Raw genomic sequence first — 19,904 nt, forward strand, 5'->3', positions numbered from 1 at the left:
CAGGAACTACTTCCTTAAATTTGTTAGAAATGCCAGCTGTGAGCTCCACCCATACGCACTGAATCAGAAGCTAGGGGAAAGGGGTGAGTTTCAACCTGCCTTGCAATTCCTTCCGATGCAGCTTAAGTTTGAGAACAACACTGGTTTTATCTACTCCTCAGAGCAAGTGTAGCCCAGAGGATACAGACTAGTATTCCTTAGTAGGGGGGAGGAGTTGGATTACCTACATCAGAGCCACCTTTGTTGTTTGCTAAAGTAGCCTCTGCATCTGGGCGCCACCCTAGTGGATGGGAAGAGGAGAATGAAGTGGAAAGCAGAAATCCAGCTTTCTAGGTTTTCTTTCCTCCTTCTTTCTTTCTTTCTTTCTTTCTTTCTTTCTTTCTTTCTTTCTTTCTTTCTTTCTTTCTTTCTTTCTTTTCTTCTTTCTTCTTTCTTTCTTTTTCTTTCTTTCTTTTCTTTCTCTTTCTCTTTCTTTTTCTTTTCTTTCTTTCTCTTTCTTTCTTTCTTTCTTTCTTTCTTTCTTTCTTTCTTTCTTTCTTTCTTTCTTTCTTTTCCTTCCTTCCTTCCTTCCTTCCTTCCTTCCTTCCTTCCTTCCTTCCTTCCTTCCTTCCTTCCTTTCTTCTTTCTTCTTCCTTGTAAGCATATTCCAATGACTCTTATGTGCACAGATGTTGGAATACCACTGGCTGCTATTGTCTCTTCAGACTTTCTTTATTCTTATCACTAACGTCTCAGATTCTGGTTTTATGTTTCCAAAACAACTTTCTGATTACAATTTGGCTTCTCATTTAGACCTACCTACAGCAGTGCTTCCCAGCACTGGTAACATTGTTGGACCACCTTGGGAGGTTTTAAGGAGTATTAATGCCCACTCTTCCCTCAAGTCTAATTCAATCAGAACCTACGGGGGTGCTATTTTTCTTAAGAGTCCTAGATGATTCTGATATGCAAATAGGCTCCCAAAATCCTGCCTATGGGGGAAATACACTAGTCTTACCAATGCTAATACTCCAGTAGTTTTAATACATATCTCATTCCAAATCATAAAGGTAACATTCTGGTTTGCATTTCATTCCCTTTGTGTGTCCCTTGAAATCCGTTCAAGTTCTGAGGACCACAGCTAAATACCGGACCCTGGAATGCAGTAATATAATTGGGATAGTCTCCTCCTTCCCACATCATCTGCTGGCCTTTCCTGTTATTTTTTGTAAGTCAATCTCAGAGTTTTGTTCAATTAATTATAATAGGGAAATGGCTGCTAATTTCTATCTTCAAAAATAAAGGCACTTTGATGCGAATGTAATCAAGTCTTTAGATCTTACTTCCAGTTCATAAGAAATATGGAGGATAGAGGAACAAATCAAACACCAATAAGGAAGATTTATGCCAACAGAAGATAGACTTCTACAGAATACTTTGCCTGTCTTTTTAACAAGTCAGTATTTTGAAAATCAGATAATAAACTAAAATAGTATGTGATGACATTAAAAGGGAGAATGCTTTAAACTAAAAGAGAGTTAAAAAAACAACTATCAGAGGCAATGCTTTGATCGGATCCCAATTAGACAAACCAGCTATAAGTGAAATTATGACAGCACTTGGAAGGATTTGAATATGATTTGGGTATTAGATGATGTTAAGGAATTATTCTAAATTTTGTTTAGGCATTATAGTGATATTGTGGTTACATAAGGACATATCCTTATTTTTAGCAACATATGACAGAGACAAAATGCTGCATTATGGATAATTTACCTTTAATCACTTTAGTTGGGACGTCTGGGTGGCTCAGTGGTTGAATGTCTGCCTTCAGCTCAGGGTGTGATCCTGAAGTCCTGGGATCCAGCCCCGTGTTGGGCTCCTTGCATGGAGCCTGCTTCTCCCTCTGCCTGTGTCTCTGCCTCTCTCTCTGTCTCTCATGAGTGAATAAATAAAATCTTAAAAAAAATCATCCAGTCAAAAAAATTGATTATGTCTATATAGCAAAATATTAACAATTGTCCAATCTAGATTATGGGCAAAAAGATACTCATTACACTGTTCTCTTTTCTTTTTTTCATTTACTTGAAAATTTTTATTGTAAGAAATGGGGTGGCAAAAGGGGAAACAAGAAACAATATGTGATTTCTGTTTAGATAGTGGAAAAAATCCTGGAGTGGAAACAAAAACACCTGAATGTGGTCTTGACTCTGAGTAGTGCCCTCTCTGGACCTCATTTGCTCTTATGCTAAATGAGGGGTTGGACCCATAATGTCCTTCCTGCTGTAATCCTCTGCTGAACGTCCACATACACAATTTTATTAGAACCAGATACAGTCACTGGCACTTTTGAAAGCTAGATACTGCCCTCAAATATAATTTAGAACATCTCCGAGTAATAGCAACTGCGGATGGAGAGGTCTTAGTTGAGGAAGATTTCCTATTGCTAATATCTTACTAATGAATAATTTAGCATTTTTCTTTGAAGTCTGTGGAAAACTGGAGTCCTGTAACATAAAGTGGGAAAGCCTAAGAACACATTTCTTACGTAGAATTCTTCATAGCATCAAACACTCAGGCTGCAATTATGTCTAATGTGTGAAAGAGCCTAGCATGTTGTTTTGTTCCCGACTTGACTATGGAAAGAAGGGTAACATTCTAATGGGATGATTGGGCTTTATTAGGGAATCAAGAACAGGCTGTTCTAAAGTTCCCAAGGGTCAGTTTCCTCTTAAGTGGGAAAGTATGCTTAAATGGATTTCAGTGTCATCCATTTGAGCAAATCCTCACTAAGCACCCTCTGTGTGTCCATGATGTAGGGAGGACAGGCATAACACATCTTTGTGGGGCACCCACCATGTGCCAGGCACCTTTGTTAGTATGGGGGCATTTTGAATTCAGCATTTCAGGTGCTTATCAAAAATAGACTCCCTGGGTGACTGGTTGTCTAAGTCTCTTGATGTGATTCTTGATCTTGGGGTTGTGACTTCCAGCCTCACGTTGGGTGCAGAGATTGCTTAAAGAGAAAAATATTTGAAAAAATAGAATCCCTGTCCTCTTGGAGCATGCATACATTCCAATGGGGAGAGATGTTCTAAAAACATGTAGATATATAAGTAAATAAGAAAGGTCAGCTACTGAGAAGTATTATTGAAAAAAAAAAGTAATGCGATAGAGACTGGGATGGGGGGCTCTTTCAGGAGGCCATCAGTGAAGGCTTCTTTGAGGAGGTGCTATTTTAATTGAGACCTGAGTTAGAGGAAGTCAGTGAGTGATGCGCAGAAAGCATTTGAAGATAAACCGGCTGCCTACTGTGTGCAAGGGGCTGTGAGCTCTCTACTTTTATGAGCTAGCTCAAGCTTCATGGCAACCCTTTGGGAGGAGGACCTGTTATTTATTTTCTCCATATTACACACGAGCATACTGAAGCAGAGACATGAAACCACTTGCCCGATGCGACAGAGCTGGAATTTGAACTAGGAAGCCCAGCAGCAGAGCCTGCACTCTTACGCCATAGCATCACTCAGTAAGCTGGGCCAGTAGGATAGTCTAGGAAGAAGAAATAGAAATAGTGAAGGTCTTAGCAGACGGTGAGTGTGGGGTGTCTGCGAGACCAAAAGAACGTCCATGTGGATGATGCCCAGCAACCAACGGGGAGAGAAGAAGCAAAAGAGCTAGGGTGGAACCTGATGATGCAGGGCAGCATAGGGCTTTATTCTGCTTGGAGAGAAAGCCTTGGAGAGGTTTAAGCAAAGGTGTGTGTGATGTCATCTGCCTTGTGTCTTTAAATGGTCACCCTGCTGTACAGAGGATGAATTCTTGGGGACAAAAGTGAGGCAGAGTGAGCAGTTAGAGTGTTGCTGTCACAGGACAAGTAGAACTAAATGTAGTTCCAGGGCAGTTTGTCATGACAAGACGGAGCTGGACTAGGGCTTAGTTTCAGAGACAAATAACAGAACCTTCTTCTATGTTGCATGTGGGATGTGAGGGCAGGACAGATATCCAGGATGGCTCCTAGGGTCTCTATGTGAGAAACCAGGTGGACGGTGGTATCATTCAGAGGACTAGGGAGTGCTATGTTAAGTTTGACTTGGTTGTTAGACATCTGAGTCTAGGTTTTGAGTTTAGAAAAAGTTGACTTGGCTTGTTCTAGCCTGAGAGAAAAAGACACATTTTGATATTCTGAAATAAATTCAGTCCGGGCAGGAGAAAGAGGGTATGTGGCCAAAAGTTTATCAGTCTAAATTGAGCATTGCATTCTGGTGGCCCAGGGATGTGTCATATTTGGAATTCAAAATGTTTTAACAATTGGATCTCACATAAAAATATTTCTGAGGGATGCCTGGGTGGCTCAGTGGTTGAGCGTCTGCCTTCAGCTCGGGTCATGATCCCAGAGTCCTGGGATCGAGTTCTGCATCAGGTTCCCCTTCAGGGAGTCTGCTTCTCCTTCAGCCTGTGTCTCTGCCTCTCTCTGTGTCTCTCATGAATAAATAAATAAAATCTTGGGATGCCTGGGTGGCTCAGTGGTTGAGCATCTGCCTTTGGCTCAGGGCGTGATCCCAGGGTCCCGTGATTGAATCCCACATCAGGTTCCCTGCATGGAGCCTGCTTCTCCCTCTGCCTATGTCTCTGCCTCTGTGTGTGTGTGTGTGTGTGTGTCTCATGAATAAATAAATCTTTAAAAACAAATAAAAAATAAATAAAATCTTTAAAAATTTTTTATGGCTTCTCTTTAAATATTGGAAGGTCAGGGAATATTGAGCCAACACTTATTTCTATGTTTATAGCTCTCTACTTTTCCACAGACTTCACTGTTCCCTGTTGTATTGCTCCCATACAGACTTTTTAGGAATTTGAGTTCACGGTGCTTGAACTAGACTCTAGTCTTCAGTCTGCCACTTAGGATTGTTTGATACTTCGCAGTTCTTTAACTTTTCTGGGCCTTAGGTCCTCAACCATCAAAGGTGTGTTGTATGTAGTTCACTGGGTTCTTGTGAAAATCACATTAAATAATGGATATGAGAGCATCTTATATTGGTAATATACTCCAAAACTGTAAAATATGATTTCCTTCTAAAATACAAGAGTTCAGATCATCGCTTATAACTGCACAATGAAAGTTGGCAATACTTTAATTATTTAGATATTTAGAATTGTTTAAATTACTTCTAAAATGAAGTCTCATTTAAAATAAAATGGAGGGGATCCCTGGGTGGCTCAGTGGTTTAGCGCCTGCCTTTGGCCCAGGGCGCGATCCTGGAGTCCCGGGATCAAGTCCCATGTTGGGCTCCTGGCATGGAGCCTGCTTCTCCCTCTGCCTGTGTCTCTATCTCTCTCTGTCTCTCATGAATAAATAAATAAAATCTTAAAAAAATAATAAAATGGAAATGGGGAGGCATTGATGCCCCAAATTGAAGGGAAGAAATTCTCTGAGGGAAGACATAGCCACAAACTACTGAGAATTCGAAACATTTCAGTGGGACAAAGACTAAAAGGAAAAGCAGAAGAATGGAAGGGCAGAGAAACTAGAGGCAGAAAGCACAGATTGCGGTCTTAGGCACACTACTTTTGCTCTGTGTGAACTTAACGGATAATGATAAAGGGAGTTCATCCTTAAAAAGTGCTCTCCATGCATTATTTCACTTAGCACAGTCCTATGAGGCAGGTAGAGCTACTGTCTCCATTTTACACAGGAGGAAATTAAGGTGCAGATTAGTTCAGGCATCTGCCCATAGTTATGTGGCAAGCAAGTGTAAGAACCAAATGAGTCATTTCACATCTCAGTTTCTTGGAATAAAATGTGAAGAAGTGAAACTTTATTTTATAAAGATTTTCCTAAAGTGCCATTGAGATGTATTCTATAGATACATGGATGCATACGTAGAGAAGACTTACCCACATAGAGGGGTATTCATTCTAGCAAGAAGCTGCATTTTTATATAATTCATTTAGCATGACGGTGATGTCTTAGAAGCTCTCTTTATGTGATTTATCAAAGTTTGGAAGTCACAAACTAAGTCATCAGGTGGCAATTTATGAATATATATGCACTAATATTGAGCTGTGCAATATTTTATTTTAAGCTTATTGATATATGCATCCACCCGAAATGTATATTTAAAACGTTATTTCACAAGTACCGTTAGCGAACACAACCTACAATTTCTATGCCCAGCACAGAGCCACATGCTTAGGCACTTTCTACGTCTTTGTGGTTGTTGAGTTTCCAAATACGTTGTGCAAATGAGATCTCACTGTCTCCGCCTCCCCAGCAGCCCCATAATACTAATATGCTCATTCTTTTGATAGTCCATAAATACAACCTGAGGTTGGGAGATCATTGACGTGACTTCTAAAACGTACTTTCCTGCTTACCCACTGAGCGAACTTTGAAAAGTCAGTATCCCTTTTGGGATCTTAGTTCGCCCAGCTATAAAATGAGAGAGTTGGGCCAAGTGACCTCTAAGTTCCCTTCCTCTTAAATTCTAGAATTTTTGAAATCTAGCCATAAAGTGAAATGGTGCCCTTTCATTGTTATTAGCTGAGTATTAGTTGAACTCCCCATTAAAAATAAATGAATCACCAAGAGTTTCCAACAGGACTAGAAGAACAAAAACGAATCATAGGTTGGTCATTCTTATTCCTGAGGTCTACGGCTTATGCCTGAGTGCAGCTCTTACATGTTTTAATAGCCCCGATGCGCTCCACTTGAATTGCTAGGCTGAATGCAGACCAGGGACTCTGACTGTGCGGGGTGAACCTTGTCTGATTACATCAGCAGGGTGGGCTCGGATGCTTGATTCAGTTCAGAGTAGTCATTCAGCAGTTCAGTGACACATAGAAGGTCATGGACTTCAAAGAAAATACTGAATGCAGAGATGAAGGCCTGTGCAGAATGGTCCAGTTAACAATCACACTTCATAATTTCACAGTGTGCTGACTCTCCCAGGCATGATATTTATCCCAACTTGTACTGGTTTGGCTTGGGAATCAGGAGCCTTCACCCCAAGGTCCCTCCCTGATTCCTCGGCATGTTTGACTGAGTATTGATCTCCTTAACAGAATTTTTTTATACTTAGAGAATTCAGCAAGAGAGAAATCCTCATCATGTTGGGTCACTTTGCTCCATGATTTGCAAGGCTCTTCTCACACCATTGGTCATTTCTCTGAGCCTGGGAGGTACACAGGTCATACACAATAACCTAGACTTTACAGGCAGGGAAAGAGAGTCTGAGAGGGAAGAACTTGCCCACCTCACATGGCTAGTAAGTGGCACATTTCCTCCCGTCTAGTGCTCTTTCTTCTCTGACATAATCCAACAACCTGAAGTGGAGACGTCTTTAAGGCTTTGCATCTTTATGTACCCCAGGGTATGATGTCTACTTTTATATGATGAATCTCATAACAGTTAATAATGACCTTTTTTGCTCTCTTGTGGTATGCCTAATGTTAGTACTATGTTAGTGTCCATTAGTATCCCTTTATATATAGTGCTTTCCAAGCAGTGTTCTTGAGCAGTGGGTTTCATGGGCCTCTTAAAGATGATCAGTGTGGTGATGGGGAGAGGGATGAACAGGTCAGATCATAGGCATCATCCCCATTCCAACTGGAACATCTTTGCCATTAGCTGCTTTACATAGTGAACTGTCGATTGAAAGAAAATCAACCTCAAAGTGGGTTAGTAAACTCTTTATTTGTTGTCTTATTGGGGGCAATAGCCCAGGAGATAGTCTTTCAGATTGCTTCATTGCTCTGAAGAACTGCTTCACAGCTTGTTAGCTACAGGGGATTATATATGAAAAGGGGAAGGGGTATATGTGTTTGCAAGCAGTTCTCCAAATCCTTGCATGTCACCAGATGATCTAATTTTTTACGGTTTTAATAATTTGTTCCACCGCATAGACAGGACAAAGACCCTTAGGTCATCTGAACACATTGTGTTTCTATCACTTCGGATTGTTTAAAAATACTGCTTGTGCATCTGCTTAATGGTTTTCCAGTTCTTCCCGTTTTTTATTTCTCCTTGAGGTCACTTGAGACAGTCACAAGAGGCTGACATCAATCAGCCACTGGAGTTTTAGTGCACAGAACTTCTTCATTACACTGTGAACAAAGGTGTCTCTAGCCAAAACATCTGAAAACTACAGAATTATCATGTTCTTTTCAAAGAGGGCCATATTTTATTCTAGCATCAAGCTCTAAATGGGTGTCAGGAAAAACTACGAGACTCTGGGTTCAAGCAGATCTCTGTTCAAATTCCAACTCACTTGTTATGAGTGAGCCTGAGTCAGCTTTTCAAGCCTTAGTTTCCTCTTGTGTGGAACGATAACAGGGAGGAAGGAAGAATTTTCTCTGCACTTCAAGGTCCTTCTAGGTGGACTAAGAATCAAACTGACATGACAGGACAAAATCAAATTTAGTTTTGTATGTACAAGGAATCCACAGACACATGGAAATTTCAAAGACAGGCAAAATGAGCAGGTCCTCTATCCCAATTCTTTTCAGGTGGTTGTGGGGTGGTGAAGAGCTTTTTCCAAATCTGCTAGGTTTTGATTGCTTTTAACTCAAAATAATCTTCATGCCGAAGTGGCTCATCTTGAGGTGGCCTGTCTTGGCCCTTACACTTTCTGTATTAGTCTGCTAGGCTTGCAGTAAACAATGTACCACAAATAGCAGCGTTAACAAAGAGATATATTGCCACATAGTTCTGGAGGCAAGAAGTTCAAAATCAGGTGTCAGGAGGGTTGATTTCTCCAGAGGGCTGTGAAGGAAGGATGTTCCTTGTAGTTAGTTGTCCTCTCCCTGTCACTTCACATTGTCTTCCTTCTTGGGGTATCTAGAACTAATTTTTTCCTTATATAAGAACACCAGCCATCCTGGATTAGGGTCCATCCAAAAGACCTCATCTTAACTAAATGCATCTGAAATGACCTTATTTTCAAGGAAGTCCCCATTCTGAGATACTGGGGTTTAGGACTTCAACAGATGAACCAGAAGGGTAGGTGATGGGAAATAACTCAATCTTCCTTATGACAATTAGATTAGAGTCTATGCTTAAAGTGTTTTCCCTAAATACCCTAGGAACCTAAATCATAATAGCTATTTAAGAGATATGAGTTATTCTTTCTTTTCTACAATGCTATCCCTATGGCTTGGCTTTTGTCCCCAAACACTTGCTTATGTTTTTCTTTGCTATAATCTTTTTTTTTTTTTTTTTTTTGAAAAGGAGAGAGAGAATCTTAAGCAGTCCCCATGCTCAGCACAGAGCCCAATGTGGGGCTTGATCTCACAACTCTGAGATCATGACCTGAGTCAAAATCAAGAGTTAGGCACTTAATGAAGGAAGCCACCCAGGTGCCCCGCTATATTCTTTTCTTTCTTAACCTTTTCCCCTAGTCTCTATTATGACATTTTGAGGCTACTCACCTCTTCTCTCCATTCCCAGTGGAATTTCTGAACTTAGGGTGAGCTTATATACATCCCAAGCTGCACCTTTCGTGGGAGAGTATCCTAAGAATAAGCCCAAGACTGATTTTTCAAGATCATTATTGTTCCTCCATTGCTTTTTTTAAAAGGTGGAGATTGACCACCTTGACCCCAATCACTACAACCTCTGAAGGAGGCCCTGGGTGGCTAGAAAGTCTTTGTGAGTTCGTTTAAGTCTGGCCACATGGAAAAGCTTCTGACAAAATTTCCCAGAGAGGTAACGTCAGAATTTTCTGAGAAAAGTTCATAAACATGTCTGAGCGTGAGGGGGTGGTTTGAACAGCAGATGCCAGAGTCTGAAGAAAGAACAGTTCTAATGGAACAAAAGTTCACTGGGGCAAACAAAAGAAGGGAAAATACAACTGCCTTTTTTCAACTCAAGTTTGTCTAAAACCAACATGTCAGAGGTACTTTCACCACTCTTCAGTTAGTTCTCCCTCACGTGGAATGTTGAAATATGACTAACTCCCACAGCAACCTGGGATCTCCTCTGGGGACTGCACATTATTTACCAAGAGCATTGCTTTCAAGTGACACACTCTGAAAGTTCTATGGGTAGCTATTGGTAGACCTTCTCTTCAAAGAGCTGCACAGACAATAAATTGAAATAAAAAAATTAGAGTCCATAGGCTGGGCATATTCCAGGCCTGCCTCTGATTTGCTGAGTACACCCGGCACATGTCAAATAGCCAGACAGCAGCACATCATTATGAATGGCAGGATTGTTTTTTGTGCTTATTGCGTACCAAGAGTCCTGGGACAGAAAGGCAGAAGTTGAATCTGGGGTAGATGCATTTTCTTTCTTTCTTTCTTTTTTTTTTTTTTAAAGACTACTTATTTATTCATGAGAGACACACAGAGAAAGAGGCAGAGAGACACAGGCGAAGGGAGAAGCAGGCTCCATGCAGGGAGCCTGAAGCGGGACTCGATCCAGGGTCTCCAGGATCACACCCTGGGCCAAAGGCAGGCACTAAACTGCTGAGCCACCCAGGGATCCCCGGTAGATGCATTTTCAAGCTAACAGAACCAACTATACTGAGAAATGTAAATTCTCTGATCCTATGCTCAGGCTGCTGTTTGAGAAATCTGGATCACTGACTTGGGGTTTCCTTTTGTAACCCTGTCCCTGGTGTCTTGATGTCAGCATGCATACATTTCTAGATGTCTACAGATGGGAGCGGGAGCCTCGGAAAGGCAAGGGGAGCTCCTTTTGATGAAGGGATTGAGTGGGTGGAGCTAAAGCTGGAGGCTAATCTCTGTGCAGGTGTGTGTGTTTGTGTGCCTGCTGACCTGGGCTTGGCTGGCTCAGCTGTTGTTTTGGAAGGCAAAACAACAGTTCTAAATTCCCTAGTGCATCATCAGCCAGCGTTCCAGCTCTGCGATAGTGGTGGTCTTGGGAATCGGAGCAGACCACCCACACGGAAAAGAAATGAAAACAATACATAGCCCCGCAAGTAGGGTTTGCACTTTTAATCTCAAAACATTCAGAAGCAGGAAATCTTTTACAGTTTATTATCATGGAGTCTCTAGCACAGGCCTCAGCATTTAAGAAGGAATGAAGCTCCTCAACATGAGGCATAATGATATCAATAACGTCCTGCACTCACAATGGTAATTTATATTTTCCATCCCCCTTTGAAGAATTATTTTTTTTTTCCCATGGAAGTTTCTTGAAGACAAAAATGCCCTCAGTTTGGAGTGACTTAAATTATTGTTTTGACTCTGGCATTAGCTATATTGGGTTGGGCAATTGCCTTTATTTCTCAGAGTCATATTTTCTCATCAGTAAAAATGAGGTGTATGCTACTACACAGGGCAGCCCTCCTGATAGGATAATTAGATAGATAGATACATAGATACATAGATGATCCATGTATATCTACAGAAGAGTAAGATCTCCTTCCACTTCAACTTTTGAATATATTCTCCACTCCCTTTTAAAGTGCACTGTACCCAAATTACAACGGGTTTTCATAATCAACATCAACAAAACAACCAACTGGGTGTGTTTCACTGCCCTTGGGCTTGGTGAGTCGCAGAGAAGTATGGCAGATGGGCTCACTATGAAGGCTTCTCATGTATGATATTGAACGTGTTTCTAAACCCAGAAGATACTGTGGCATCCTATGTCTCACCCCCACTGACATTTCCTTTTGTATATTTCTTAAAGTTTGGAGGAGTTGTGTTCTCTACATTGCACTACTGTCTTGACAAATGCAAATTACAAAATCTCTCTTCAATAAACACTCCTCAATGGTTTAGTGAGGTCTACTCATTCTTTTCCCCATTTTTGGAGAAAGCACTTTAGCAGGAATAGCCTAGGAGAATGGTAAGAACATACTTATAGAGACCTTGTAACAAGAAGAAGAGATGCCATTTAAAAATTTGTGCAGCCTTTCTACAAAACAGAAAGTTCTGAAATTTTAAGTCTTCATGTATCTTCGTTGTATCTGACATAGGGGTGGAAAACAGCAAAAACTCTCCATATTCTAATTCCATATACTTTATTCATGACATCTTGTGCAGTGTCAAAATAGCCAAGTACAAACCCTTTGATGCCTATAAACCCAGTAAGCACTGGTCAGAATTATAACTATGTGGCAGCACCCATGTGTACAATGAAGCCAAAGCTTCTCCAAATCCTTCTCTCACCTTTATAAAAGTGTTTTAGAGGAAGGATCATAGAATGGAATTGTTCTCAAACCTTAGTGTTCCAAATGAAGACTTGTTCCAAATGAAGATGCGGGGGCCATAAATTGCCATTCAATAGCCTTGGGAAAAGGTCCAGGAAACTGATTTATTGACAGATAACTCAGGTGATTCAAGGTACATGGTGTGGACAACACACTTTAAGAAATACCAACATAGCAGCTAAAGAGCTCAGGATTTCAAGTTAGAATAAGTCTAGATTTAAGTCCCAGAACCTGGAGTCCCTTGCTAGCCACCATTAGGTGAGTTGTTCAAACCGTTTAAGCTTTAGTTTTCTCAACTATAAAATAGAAATAATGACACTTAATACAGAGTGGTCATTAGCTCATCTTGAAGGGAGGTGATGTGTACAGAGAACTTGGCGCAATGACTGCCACAGAATAGGCACTAAATCGACGGTGGATATTATTTGAAAGGACTCCTGGCCTAAAGTCCAGCAACTCTTTAAAAGTTTTGACCTCTTGAAGGATCCAAATGTATTCCCAAGTGGAAAATTAATAGTGCTATTTTTCTCACAAAGATGGTGAGAAACAATAGCATGAGTATATAATTCTTTTTTTTCCTAGTCAACTCCATAAACCACACTGAAGAATTCAGATTAATTTAAACATTTGTCCCTGAGGTATCTGCAGTAGTGTAAGCTGAGTGCTAATAAAGGTCCCTGAGACAGTCATGTGGGTATGTGGAAAAAGATTTTGAGAGTCATTGTAGTATGAGGTAGTACACAAAAAATAGGACTGGGGACCTGGGTGGCTGTTCTCCTGGCACTATGGCGGTAATACCAGTTCTGTCCACTTCACAGTAATGTTAAGAATCATGTGAGGAAATGCAAGTGAAAGCAATTTGAAAATTGAGCAACATTGAGATAATAGGATTGCTATGATGAGGCGTCTTCTCTAAAATCCGGAAAACATAACACACAAAATAAGTAATAGGCCATTTCATAAAGAAAGCCCAGTATTAAGGAGTGATCATAAATCTAGTTACATGCCACCCACTGTTGAGTGACTGGAAGGCCAGATGTCCACATGGTAGAAGTGATGAAGACCTGATTCAAGGATCAGATAGAAGGCCCAGATTAGCTCATTTTAAAGTTGACTCCTATACCGATACTACAAGATCCTAAGAAACACTGCATCTAATTAGACATTCAAGAAAATAGAAAAAGAAAATCTATTCCAAATTTTGCAGTTAAGCTGGCAGACTTTCTAGAAATAAATTTATAGTAAAATATGTGTTTTGAAAAGGTGGTATTTCTAGGCAACAGCTCAATCAAGTAAGAAAACAAACCCCAAATTACAGACCAAGTTGTTTACTAAACGAAAATTCTAGCCTTTATTATGGCTGTGGGACTTGGATCTGCTAGAGCTATCACACCTGGCTTGTTGAGCAATAAATACCTGTGGCATCATGAGTCAGATGGAGCATTAACTGGCAAGTCAAGAAAATCAGGAATGTACTCCTAAAATGACGTCTTTCCACCTGTATAGAAACACTTGCTACCCACGAACTGCTACAGCTTAGTGTAGATAGAAGGGGGAGGGCAAAGGGAGCAGGAGGACCAGGACTGGGAGCCTCTCTGAAGAAAATACAATTTCTGTTGACAAACTTTCAAGCAATTCATCTCTACCTTCTGTGTGCTTTCAATACTTTGCATTCATCAGTACAAACTCATTGGATATTTGTTGTGCATCTTTTTGCCATGAGTCGGGGGGGTATGCTTTATGAAATTCTATATTTTTAGTGGCACTGGGCCTAACACACAGAGTCCAGCAAAAGGCTATTAATTGAGTATAATAGCAAGGTTTAAGTAGTATCCTCAGTCCAAAAAATACCACCAATTGGTAATAGAACCTACGGGTCCAGTTGGAAACCTCCAGGAAAAAAAGAATACAGATTAACTTTAGGTAGAGCAATCAAGGGTCTTTTAAAATAAAGGCGCCATGCAATCTGGTAGCAGAGAGCAGCATCAAGCTCTATAAAATCTGAAGCTCTCCCTTTGAGGTAAAGAGTAGTCATTCTATGTTGGCAGCAGGTCAAAGGTCCTGCCCCAGTCTTCCCAGTTAGCCTGTCCAAAGAGATGAGTGATAATAACACTTGCTACTATGAAAGGCAAGCCTCAATCCCTAATTTAGTACCTTGAATTCTGGCATCTGCAGTCATTGCTCTTCTGAAATGACTTCCAAATACCTTAGGGACTTCATTTGGTCAATTCTCAGTCAACGATTTTCCGGGCCTATCCAAATGATTGGATTTGTTGACAATTCATTTCTTTCTGAAAGCTCTACCTTTGGCTCGGGTTGTAATCCTAGAGTCCTGGGATCAAGTCCTGCATCGGGCTCCCCATAGGGAGTCTGCTTCTCCCTCTGCCTGTGTCTCTGCCTCTGTGTCTCTTGTAAATAAATAAATAAAGTCTTTAAAAATAAAAAAAATGTTTTTAGAGATATGGTATCTCTGAGGTTCTATGAAAGTCTTCTCACCCTCTTTTCTTCTACTTTACAGGAAAATTTGTTTTGCCACTTTGCAAGTTTCTCTTCCCTCTTTCACCAAAACATGATTATTTACCACATAACTCAGCCTTTGTCTCTCATTTCCCCTCTCTAAACAATTGCCCTGTGGAGATTTAATTCACTGGCAGAATTTTAGCTACATCAGTGCTCAAGAGATGTCATCACAACCTGTCTGGCTCTGACCTGTACACTAGATACAGATTTCCAAATGTTTGTAGCACAGCTTTTCATAGATGCCCCATTGTCACCTCATTACCTCTTCTTGCTTTGGCATACCACCCACACACCTTTGGGCAAGTCTCTCCTTGGTATTGGTTTCAATTTTCTCATAAGTTAAATAAAATGGTAGAAGAAGAATTTTTGGGTATTCAGTGCAGCTTTTAAATTCAGGGTAAACATTTCCCCAAATGAAACTCATAACTTTTCTAATGTCACTGCAACCATATATTTTCTAACATTTTTAAAATTGTATTTCTAATGCTCCAAGCTAAAGACCACAATGGGTATTCTTGTCGATATTCAAATTCTCAGGCAAATCTTATTATTTTTACCTGTTCTAGGATTTGCGTGGCCATTGTCGGAATAAGGCAAGAGAAGTGAACATCAGGAGTCTTGGAAGGGAAAGTCTAGAGGCAAATTGATTTCAAAACCTGCCCTACATTTTATTTATTCATAGGAGTCTGTCTTTCCAACAGGAGTTGAGGTCCTGGAAGGAAAGGCTGACATTTTATTTAATTCTAGTCTCATCTTCTAACTCAGTGCCTAATATTTGGTGTATGCTCAGAAAGTATTTATTGAATTATTTCAATTACCAAGTTCTAGACTTTTTACATAAATCATCTTCGCTTAGTATAGCAGAAAGTTGCTTAATTAGATAAGGATATGGAAGTCTATACTTTTCATAGAGTTGTGATAGAAAACAGAGGATCAAACTCAATGTCCAACAGACCTGCACAGGGAAAATGAAAGAGGCAGATCCTTTCAGCCTCTAGGAGACTCACAGGCTACAGAAAATAGGGCTGCAACCATTGTTGGAAGGGCAGGGTCCTTTTGTGGTCTGCTTTGGTTTTATGATCTCTAATGAGGGTAACTGGGCAATGACTCAGGGTTATTAGCCAGAAGCCAGAGAGAGGTTAAGGCAGAGAGCCTTCCCCTGGAGTTTGGGCACATTCCTGAGTTCCTTGCTATTGGAATTGTTCAAGGAGAAGCTAGACAAGTGTGAGACAAGGATGCTGTAATGGGAGTCCTAGAGGCACAGGCTCAGGTGGAATTAAACTAGTGGGCTTTAAGTCCTTACCTGTTATACTTTTTCCTAACTATTACATTTCAAAAATATAAGCTATATCAATTATTGGGCATGGGTGCTGAGCAAGGTACTTTCTCTCTATATATCATTATAGCCAACACTTACATAGCCTTTACTATGCACTGAATGGAGTTCTTTGTATATACACATTCCATAAACCTTCACGCAAGCCTATGGAGTAGGTATTGTTTGAAGTTACAGTCTACAAATGAGGAAATGGAGGCACATGAGGGTCAGCAACTTGCCCAAGGATATTCAGCTAGTAGGTAGCAGAGTTGGGATTTTAACTCATCAAGTCTGGTTTCTATTGTGTACTCATATGCTTTCTGCTGCACTGCTGCTCTGGGCTTTATAGTAACGATGTGACAATAGGCTTACCACTCTTCCTTCAGAGGTGAGAAACCGAGGTATAGAGGTATATGTTGTGTGCTTTTGATCATCTTAGAGTCTTCTTCAATGTCTTTGTTTCCTCTACCTGGTTTTATTTATTTATTTATTTATTTATTTATTTATTTATTTATTTATTTATTTATTTGATTTTTTTCCTCTACCTGGTTTTAATGCTGATCCCTACAAGCCTGAGATCTTGCAAAGGCTTTTTTAATCTCTATTTCCAACTTCCCCTCCTCCTACTCATCCTTCAAATTGCTGCCTGATGTCATTCAAGCATCTCCATTGGCTCCTTTCTGTCTGTGGCATCAGGTTCAATCAAATACGTCAAACCTGTGTGGCTTTTCATAACCCGTTGCCCTTACCTTTGGCAAACTTTTCTCTGACTCTTTAAAATATACACTCAGATCTCGCTAGGCTTACTTCATCATTGTTCCATTCGTGTTTGTAAGTCTCATTTCCTATAAACAATAATACTAATGTGCCTTTGCTAGGAAATATATTTCATTTACAAAGCCCTCAAATATAACCTTATTTTTCTATCTCAGCCCAGCATTCATTCTGGCCCCATGGCCTCTCTCCCTCCTCAGTCTACTTGTCCTCAACATCACCACTGTCTTAGCTCAGACCCTCCTCATCTTCATATGAACTTCTATATTTCCTGCTTGCACCACTGCCTGTCTTAACTCCCCAAAAGCCACTCTCAACAAGGCTGCTAAAAAGCCTTTACTTTATGCTCAATAATAATGTAGTCTAGCAGGCCCTGAAACTCAGGCCAGGGATCTGGATAAGGAAATTCTTTATATAGGATATAATAATATTGGAAAAACTCATACTCTCTTCTCAACTGTATGGCTAAGGATTGTGTTGTATATTCAAAGGATAACAAAGGTGCTTAAGAAAGGCCCAGGCAAGGTATTTGTTTTTGTAGCTTCCTTTATTCCTCATCCTAGCTATTATTCTGTCTCTGGAGAAGGTTGGTTTGATAGGGAAAAGCAAGAGGGAACAGAGAAGAATGTTATAGATGGCAGGTGTTTGCACAAACAAAGCTATAAAACTTTGGCCCAACCTGTGTGGGCTGAACCTTAGATATCATGAGGAAAGCCTCTGACTCTTACTCTAGCAGGCCCCTATAGCCATTCACTTGCAAATTTAAAAAAAAAAAAGATTGTGAAATGTGTTGAAAAATAAAGAAATCTTGTCACATCTCCTTATCCCATTTTTGATCTGTTGTATTTTGTTTCTTTTTTTTTTTTTAATTTATGATAGTCACACACAGAGAGAGAGAGAGGCAGAGACACAGGCAGAGGGAGAAGCAGGCTCCATGCACCAGGAGCCTGACATGGGATTCGATCCCGGGTCTCCAGGATCATGCCCTGGGCCAAAGGCAGGCACCAAACTGCTGAGCCACCCAGGGATCCCATTGTTTCTGTTTCATTAAGGAAGGCTCTATGGCTTCCTCTGTGCCATCAGAGTGGACCTTGACATCTTTCCTCATACATGAACAATTTACCATCTTGCTTACTTCTCCTTGGGGTATTACAATCACACACATTTTACACTATTTGAAATTGTTTGGCGTCTTGAATGTTTTGGGGTGATTGTGTAATTCTTTTTGCTTTCTCTCTCTCTTTGCTTTTTACTGTAGGAATTTTCTTTCTTTTTTTTTTTAAGATTCTATTTATTTATTAATGAGGGGGGAAGAGAGAGAGAGAGAGAGAAAGAGAGAGCGAGCGCCATAGGGAGAAGCAAGCTCCATGCAGGGAGCCCGACATGGGACTTGATCCCAGGTCTCCAGAATCAGGCCCTGGGCTGAAGGCAGCGCTAAGCCACTGAGCCACCTGGGCTGCCCTAGTGTGGGAATTTTCTATTAATATACTGCCAAGCTCACTGATTCTCTCCTCACCCATATCCAGTCTCTGATAGGACCATCAATGGCATTCTTCATTTCTGTAACAATATTTTTTACTTATATTATTTACTTTTGATTCTTCAGAATTTCCATATTTCTGATTACATTACCCATATGTTTTTATCATGTTGTCCGCTTTTTCCATTAAAGTCTTACATATTAATCATAGTTATTTTAAATTCTTTGGTACTTTCAACATCTGGGGTATCTCTGAGTCTGGTTCTGATACTTGTTTTGCCTCTTTAGCCTGAATTTTCATGCTTTTTGGCATATCTTATAATTTTCTGTTTAAAGCTGGATATCATGTATCACACAATAGGAAGTGAGGTAAGCAGTACTTTAGTGTAAGGATTTATGTTAACCTACCTAGGAATTAGACTATTTTTAATGCTTGTTGCAGTTGTAAGTTCCAGAGGCTTCCAGTTTCTGTCCTGTGCTTGTTTTGTCTCCTGTCTTGACTTTGGGCTTCCCTAAGTACTTTCCTCAGAAAGAGCCTGTGTTTTGTAGCAATTTCAGTTCTAATCCACTGTTATTATGCTGGAGCTTGTTGGTAGTAAAGTGTGGGGGAAGGGAAACATTCTAGAATCCAATGATTAAATCTCAGTCTTTCAATGGGTCTTTGTTTTGGGCCATGACCTTCATGAGAGTTTCTTCAGTGATATAAGTTCCCCCCACTCAGGTGATACAGGAAGGCTAGAGGGAATTGGAGTGGAAAGAATGATCTCCCTCAAATGGAATAAGGTTCTAATAGTCTTTTCCCCTTGAGAGTAGGCCTTTGTTATTGGGGAATGTTTGTATATTTCACAATGATTATACTTCCCTTCCTTCTGTCAAAGACATGAGAGCATCTTTCTTGGATCTTCAACTTAAGAGCCTGGTGGGGTACCTGGAAGTAAAACCTACAAAAATGTTGGAATCTCCCAAGGCTGCAACTCCCAGGATTGTCTCATTCTCAAGCTCATTTATACTCAGCCTCTAGCAATTCATTAAAAAAGTAGAGGTTCCTATTAGCTTAGTACCTTCCACTTCAGGTAAGTGGCTCAGCTGTTTCTCTCTGAAGTTATCTGTCTTTCCAGGGTGGTAATTTTGCCTGTTATTTCACTTTTCTGATGGGTCCAAGAAAAATAATTGATTTTCAATTTGCTTATCTTTTTGTCATTGTTGTTGTTGTAAGGACAGGAGTGGTAACTTCTAAGCTCTTTACACTGTCAGAGCTAAAGTTGGAAGTTGTTGGATGTAGAATGAGTATCTTTAGAAAAGAGACATATGGGGTAGCCTGGGTGGCTGAGTGGTTTAGCTCTGCCTTTGGCCCAGGACGTGATCCTGGAGACGTGGGCTAGAGTTCCAAGTCGGGCTCCCTGCATGGAGCCTGCTTCTCCCTCTGCCTGTGTCTCTGCCTCTCTCTCTCATGAATAGATAAATAAAATCTTTAAAGAAAAAAGGAAAAGTGACATATGTGTGTTGTACCTTATTCAACTTTGCATATAGCCTTGTGACCAGAATAGAGTGCAAGCTCACAAGATTGTAAAGTATTAGTGTTGAGGCAACAGAAAGGGACAAACCATCCAACACATCAAGAAACTGGTATGATTGGGGATCCCTGGGTGGCTCA

General features: G+C 40.4%; 1 long non-coding RNA gene across 1 annotated transcript in view; it reads left to right on the plus strand.

The window, feature by feature from the left end:
- The first annotated feature begins 1,088 nt into the window (after positions 1-1,088).
- Positions 1,089-19,904, plus strand: part of LOC111093933 — a 41,857-nt gene continuing 23,041 nt past the window's right edge. Inside the window, exon 1 of the long non-coding RNA XR_005383904.1 lies at positions 1,089-1,207. This is a non-coding gene — a long non-coding RNA (uncharacterized LOC111093933). The remainder of the gene's footprint in view (positions 1,208-19,904) is intronic.

This window comes from Canis lupus, chromosome 34 (genome assembly GCF_011100685.1).
Source record: "Canis lupus familiaris isolate Mischka breed German Shepherd chromosome 34, alternate assembly UU_Cfam_GSD_1.0, whole genome shotgun sequence".
NCBI classification, from domain to species: Eukaryota; Metazoa; Chordata; class Mammalia; order Carnivora; family Canidae; genus Canis; species Canis lupus.